Here is a 7671-nt window from a genome sequence, read left to right on the forward strand (position 1 = left end):
GTTAGCTCTTCTCTAAATGTTTGATAGAATTCGCCTGTGAAGCCATCTGGTCTTGGATGTTTAGTGTTGGAAGATTTTTAATTACGGTTTCCATTTCATTACTTGTGATTGGCCTGTTTATATTTTCTAATTCTTCCTGGTTCAGTGTTGGAAAATTGTACCTTTCTTCCCACAACTAGGGCACCTGCCAGCCACTGGTGGTGGACCCTGATGCCCAAGGAGATGGGAGGAAACCCCAAGTGAACTGGTAGGACGTGGGAGGACAGAGTGGGGAGGAGAAGTGGAGGCCAGACAGGATTGGTGCCCCTGAGCCTGGGGAGATCAGGGAGGGGCCCTCTCGGAGGAGTGGGAGAGGAGTGGAGGGCGATTGCCTGGCCCACTCGGCCTGGAGAGCCTGTTGAGCTCACAGGCCAGTACCCTCCCCCCTCCAAAACCCCATCCAGGCTTTGTGGGTCCTGGGGGCACAGGAGTGAGGCCGGGGAGATCAGGAGAGGCAGGCAGGAGGGGCCCTCCAGTAGGGGCCCTCCCAATCCCCAGACAGGAGGAGCAGGAGAGGAGAGGAGGGCATTTGCCCCACCCACTCGAGCCCAGGAAGCCTGCTGGGCTCCCAGGTGAGGTCCCTGACCCTCTGAGACCAGGGGTGGGGGCACCCCTGGTCCACTTCTGTTCTTGGAACCTAAGCCTCACCTCCCACAGCCCCCAGGGCCTGTTCCAGCCCTGTGGGTCCTAAGCATAGGCACCAACCACTGCCCAAACCCGCCCTTGCTTAGGCCCCGCCCTCCACAGCCAAGGCCTTACCCCCCCTCTTTTTTTTCTCTTTTCCCTCCTCCTCTTTTTTACTACTGTGATACAGTTGTACCTTCTGGTTGTTGATTCATCTATATTTTTATTTTTATATTCCTTCTAACATATCTGTTAGTTTCCTAGTCTAATTTTATTTTTTACTTTGTTATTGTTCTCTCTCTCTCTTTTTTTTTTTTTTTGCCACCCCATGCAGCTTGTGGGATCTTGGTTCATGAGCTGGGGGTTGGGCCAAAGCTCCTGCAGTGGGAGCTCCATGTCAGAACCACTGGACTAACAGAGAACCTCAGACCCCAGGGAATATTCATCAGAGTGAGGTCTCATGGAGGTCCTCATCTCAGCACCAAGACCCAGCTCTACCCAAGAGCCTACAAACTCCAGTGTTGGAAGCCTCAGGCCAAACAACCAGTAAGACAGGAATACAATCTCACTCATTTAAAAAAAAAAAAAAGTGAGATGGCAAAAAAATATGTCACAGATGAAGGAGCAAGGTAAAAACCTGCAAGACCAAATAAATGAAGAGGAGATGGCCAATCTACCTGAAAAAGAATCCAGAGTAATGATAATAAAGATGATTCAGAATCACAGAAATAGAATGGAGGCACAGATTGAGAAACTACAAGAAATGTTTAACAAAGATCTAGAAGAACTAAAGAACAAACAAACAGAGATGAACAACACAATAACTGAAATGAAAAATACACTAGAAGGAATCAATAACAGAATAACTGAGGCAAAAGAAAGAATAAGTGAGCTGGAAGACAAAATGGTGAAAATAACTGCCAAGGAGTAGAATAAAGAAAAAAGAATGAAAAGAATTGAAGACAATCTCAGAGACCTCTGGGATAACATTAAACACACCAACATTCGAATTATAGGAGTCCCAGAAGAAGAAAAAAAGAAAGGGTCTGAGAAAATATTTGAAGAGATTAGAGTCGAAAACTTCCCTAACATGGGAAAGGAAATAGTCACTCAAGTCCAGGAAGCACAGAGAGTCCCATACAGGATAAACTCTAGGAAAAACACACCAAGACACATATTAATCAAACTAACAAAAATAAAATTCAAAGAAAAAAATATTAAAAGCAGCAAGGGAAAACAAAAAATAACATACAAAGGAATCCCCGTAAGGTTATCAGCTGATCTTTCAGCAGAAACTGCAGGCCAGAAGGGAGTGGCAGGATATACTTAAGGTGATGAAAGAGAAAAACCTACAAGCAAGATTACTCTACCCAGCAAGGATCTCATTCAGATTCGATGGAGAAATCAAAAGTTTCAGACAAGTAAAAGCTAAGAGAATTCAGTACCACCAAACCAGCTTTACAATAAATGCTAAAGAAAATTCTCTAGGCGGGAAACACAGAGAAGAAAAAACCCACAAAAACAAACCCAAAACAATTAAGCAAATGGTAATAGGAACATACCTATCCATAATAACCTTGAATGTAAATGGATCAAATGCCCCAACCAAAAGACACAGACTGGCTGAATGGATACAAAAACAAGACCATATATATGCTGTCTACAAGAGACCCAGTTCAGACCTAGGGACACATACAGACTGAAGGTGAAGGGCTGGAAGAAATATTACATACAAATGGAAATCAAAAGAAAGCTGGAGTAGCAATCCTTGTATCTGATAAAATAGACTTTAAAATAAAGACTGTTATGAGAGATAAGGAGGGACACTATATAATGATCAAAGGATCAATCCAAGAAGAAGATATAGCAATTATAAATGTTTATGCACCCAACATAGGGGCATCTCAATACATAAGTCAAATGCTAACAACCATGAAAGGAGAAATTGATAGTAACACAGTAATAGTAGGGGGCTTTAACGCCCCACGTTCACCAGTGGGCAGATCATCCAAACAGAAAATACACAAGCTTTAAACGACACAATAGACCAGATAGATTTAATTGATATTTATAAAACATTCCACCCAAAAGTGGCAGAATACACTTTCTTCTCAAGTGCACACGGAGCATTCTCCAGGATAGATCACATCTTGGGTTACAAATCAGGCCTCGGAAAAATTAAGAAAATTGAAATCGTATTAAGCATCTTTTCTGACCACAATGCTATGAGATTGGAAATCAATTACCGGGAAAAAAAACTGTAAAAAACAAATACCTGGAGGCTAAACAGTGTGCTGCTAAATAACCAAGAGATCACTGAAGAAGTCAAAGAAGAAATAAAAAATTACATAGAAACATATGACAATGAAAACACGACGACTCAAAACCTATGAGATGCAGCAAAAGCAGTTCTAAGAGGGAAGTTTATAGAAATTTAATCTCACCTCAAGAAACAAGAAAATCTCAAATAAACAATCTAACCCTACACTTAAAACAACTAGAGAATAAAGAACAAAGAAAACCCAAAGTCAGTAGTAGGAAAGAAATAAAAATCAGAGCAGAAATAAATAAAATAGAAACTAAGCAAAGAATAGCAAAGATCAATAAAACTAAAAGCTGGTGCTATGAGAAGATAAACAAAATTGATAGACAGACTCATCAAGAAAAAAAAGGAGAGGATGCAAATCAATAAAATTAGAAATGAAAAAGGAGAAATCACAACTGATACCATAGAAATACAAAGGATTATAAAAGACTACTACAAGCAACTATATGCCAATAAAATGGACAACCACAAAGAAATAGGTGGAGTCTTAACAGCAAATTATTCAGCTCAAAGTTATTTCTCCCCCGAAAGACATCCTCTGATATCTGGAAGTTTAAAATGATTGTAAGATGAATGGTACCATGCATGAGTGGAAACCTTAATCTTCCCATTTCTTGAGGGGTATGTCAGTCTTTACTATGTGCAAAATCAGCATCTCCCAATCATTTCCCCTCACCTTGGAAATGGACACAGCATAAAGAAATTGATCTTTTTTCTATTAGTAAAATTTTAAATGACCATCTTGCTTTGATATATAACCATGCTCTGCCATAGTTAAGTAGATGTACACTGAAAGCAGGAAGTGGCCTCCCCTTGGCCTTGTATTTTGGGTCCTAATACAAATTTCATTCCAAATCCCTATACACTCACTAAAAGGTGCAGTTTTAAAATGGATGTAATAGGTTTTTTGAGGGAATGCCAGTCATCGCACACTTTTCTGTTTTAAATTTGTGTCGTGTTTCATTTTATGTTCTGATTTTATAGAATTGTATAATGTATGAGATGTCAGAGTCCTTTGAGATCAGCTAGTCCAACCTCCTCCATACCCAGATGAGAATATTGAGACATCACAGCCATATAACCAATGGTGGTGTCATGATGCCCTCTATCAAATGGAAAACAATGTCAAGCACAAACCCTCCTCACCATACCCACCATAAATCACTGACTTAGGAGTAAATCTGGCAAAGGCCTCTGAATTACTGATTTAGAGAACGATATCTAGCAGGCTCCCTGGATTTTTAATTATTATTTATTTATTTATTTATTTTGGCTGTGTTGTGTCTTCGTTTCTGTGCGAGGGCTTCCTCTAGTTGCGGCGAGCGGGGGCCACTCTTCATCGCGGTGCACGGGCCTCTCACTATCGCGGCCTCTCTTGTTGCGGAGCACAGGCTCCAGACGCGCAGGCTCAGTAGTTGTGGTGCACGGGCCCAGTTGCTCTGCGGCATGTGGGATCTTCCCAGACCAGGGCTCGAACCCGTGTCCCCTGCATTGGCAGGCAGATTCTCAACCACTGCGCCACCAGGGAAGCCCTCCCTGGATTTTTAAAGTCACGCAGATTTAAATCCTCTGTATAAAAAAACAGCCAAATATATTAAGAGAATATTTTAAAAATATTTCTAAATCCAAATTCCAAAAATTACATATTTAAAATAAATGAAACAACACCTGAAAATAACATATAGTATGTGGTGTTTGGTGAAAGAAACTTGCATTTATTATTATTATTAAACATCAGTTCCTTGGGTATAACATTCATTTATGTAGGTGATTTTTTTTTAAAGGAGATGTTTCTATTTGTTTTCATCACAGATTTTCTTTCTTAATTATATATAGCTTAGTATTTTAGCCATCCTTAATATATTACGCATCCTGACCTGTAATCATACTATCTGAAAACACAGCAGTGAAGTATTTGGGTACATGATCTGAGGTTAAAATGCTTAGTACATGGAAAAAGTAAAGTTCTTTTTTTTTTAAGGCTTTATGTCTTTAAAAGCTCACAAATTGTGTTTTACAGTATAATAGCTAAAGAGTCCTATTAGTGACATGTGAAGTTTTATAGCAGCTGCTGCTTGCCAGTGATCATTAAGTGAAAAAATCATCCATCAGTGGTATGGAAATCAACCCTGCTCATAAATCATTCTGCTCAATCTGTTACCAGAGGTGAGCTAAATGAACATTTTAGAAACATCTATAAAAATTTAAGACCAAGAACAAGAATGATTTTCTCAATCTATTTAGTAGTCAGTACTGATAGAAGTCTTTTGGGAGAAATTTTGTCAATTTCTTATTTCATTTTGCAGAGCATATGATCTAAACAAGTATACTTCCCTTTGCATAGGCCATGACTTTTACACAGAGTAAATTTTCTTTCGTTCACCAGGTTACTTTTATGAGTGAGAAAAGTGTTCACCTGGGGAGAAAAATGGCATGTTTCTGTCTCTGTCCTTGGGTTACTTTTCTTCTCCTTATTCATGACGTCTTCCACTCTACCCCCACCCCCTTGCTCAGCACCCCAATGCACTCATGCACTTTTAGTTTGCTTAGAAGGTCCTTCTCTGGGCCCTGGAAATTTCTGTTTAGCTCTGCCTTGTATCATATTTTATAGAATTTTGGAAATTAAGCTCTTCATGCTTGCCTGGTCTGGATGGTACAGCATATCTAACTTTGTGGGATAAGAAAGAAAGACAGCCTCCCTAACAGAGTGTCATTTGGAGGACATGGCCCCAGAAAATAAAACAACCCTGTTTAGAAATATTTTCTGTTGTTTCCTTAAAAACATTCTTTCCCTCATTTATAGGCTGAAATGTAAAATAAGTGCATTTCAAAATCTGCAACCAAGGAAAGAGAAGAGAATGTGGCTACTTTAATTGAAAAATACTATTCAACGCTTTAAATAATTCACCATTTTCTGCTCTACAAATGGTGATTTTTCTCAACAGTATCAACTACTAATTAACGAGAATTTTATAAGACAAAAATTTCCAATATTTTATTACAATGATAAGGTGAATATGTTGATCCTCCTGGAAGAATTATTCACAGGAATTAGAACTGGGGCCAGTTTTAAATGCTACAGGAGAACTGGTTTCAGTTCAAATTAATAAAGAATTTGAAACAGATCTTTCCAAAGATGGAAAGTATTGCTCTGGAAGATAGCAAATCTCAATCACTGAAGATATTCGGGCTAGACTAGATATCTATTTGGAAGGGACTTTTGTCATGAGGATTCAAACCATCAACTATATTGATGCTAGGAGTTTATGACAATATTAACAACTTGAGTAATCATCCAACTAGCTGGTTTATGAAGATGCTTTTCATTTATGCTAAGGTTCTAAACTCTACCACGGAGGCATCAAAGGTAATTTTCAGTCTTCTGAACTCAAATCCTCAACAGCTCTAACTGATCAACCTCTGACCCCCAACTGTGTCTAACAGTGTCAAAAGCTTAGTCGGTATTCAAATAGCTATTTTCATACCACTCAATTCCAGTTCCTTGCCAGTCTTACTAGAGGAAGAGGTCATGAAAATATAAAAGAGGTCATTAAAATATATTTGTTTCATAAAGAGTTTTTCTGTCCTTGTTTTAGAATATTAAGAAGTAGTAGTGGGGCTTCCCAGGTGGCGCAGTGGTTGAGAGTCTGCCTGCCAATGCAGGGGACTACGGGTTCGGGCCCTGGTCTGGGAGGATCCCACGTGCCGCGGAGCGACTGGGCCCGTGAGCCACAATTGCTGAGCCTGCGCATCTGGAGCCTGTGCTCCGCAGCGGGAGAGGCCGCGACGGTGAGAGGCCCGCGCACCACGATGAAGAGTGGCCCCCACTTGCCGCGGCTGGAGAGGGCCCTCGCACAGAAACGAAGACCCAACACAGCCATAAATAAATAAATAAATAAAAAGACTTTCTCTCTATTTCAAAAAATAAATAAATAAATAAATAAAATGAAGAAACCATACTAGTTCATTATATAAGTTCCATAAATGCTGAATTACAGTGCCTAGACTATGAGTGCTTCTTAAATGTTAAAAAAAAAAAAAAAGAAGTAGTAGTGATTCTTCATTGAGATCAACCTCGGGCAGCTGCTCAAGCCAAGTTGTCTGTGATTGGTTTCAGGTTTCACCACCTACCAGCTTGTGGCGCCACCCGAAATTAAATGTATTGGGCTGGCCAAAAAGTTTGTTCGGTTAGTGAACACATTGTGCAATAAAATTCCTAGTGAAAACGAAAAATGTGTCTTTTCCTTAAAACCAAGTGAACTTTTTGGACAACCCAATACTTTCCCCATCTGTGCTTTTGTTTCTTTTTCTGGAAAGTGGGGGTGATATTTGTAATCTACTCCGTAGGGTTTTGAGAGATTTAAATTGTTAATACTTGCAAAGTGCTTAGACTGGTGACTGACATTTGTCGTTAATAAGTGTTAACTATTATTTTTAGACTACAGACCAAGCATTTTGCAATCAGAAATTAGATGCCTCCTTTATTCCCTACTTTACTCCTACTGAGAAGTTACAAGTCCATTTCTTTTTGTTTTGCTTCACTTTTCTGCCACAAAACTTCTGGGTTTCCTTCTTAACTATCTTAAAGACATCTCGAGCAGAAACTGGATTAGTCCCAACCATTCTTAGACCATTTCAATGGTGATATAATTTGTTTTCATTTCTTTTCAACTAAACAATCA

The sequence above is a fragment of the Balaenoptera musculus genome, chromosome 8 (assembly GCF_009873245.2).
Source record: "Balaenoptera musculus isolate JJ_BM4_2016_0621 chromosome 8, mBalMus1.pri.v3, whole genome shotgun sequence".
NCBI classification, from domain to species: Eukaryota; Metazoa; Chordata; class Mammalia; order Artiodactyla; family Balaenopteridae; genus Balaenoptera; species Balaenoptera musculus.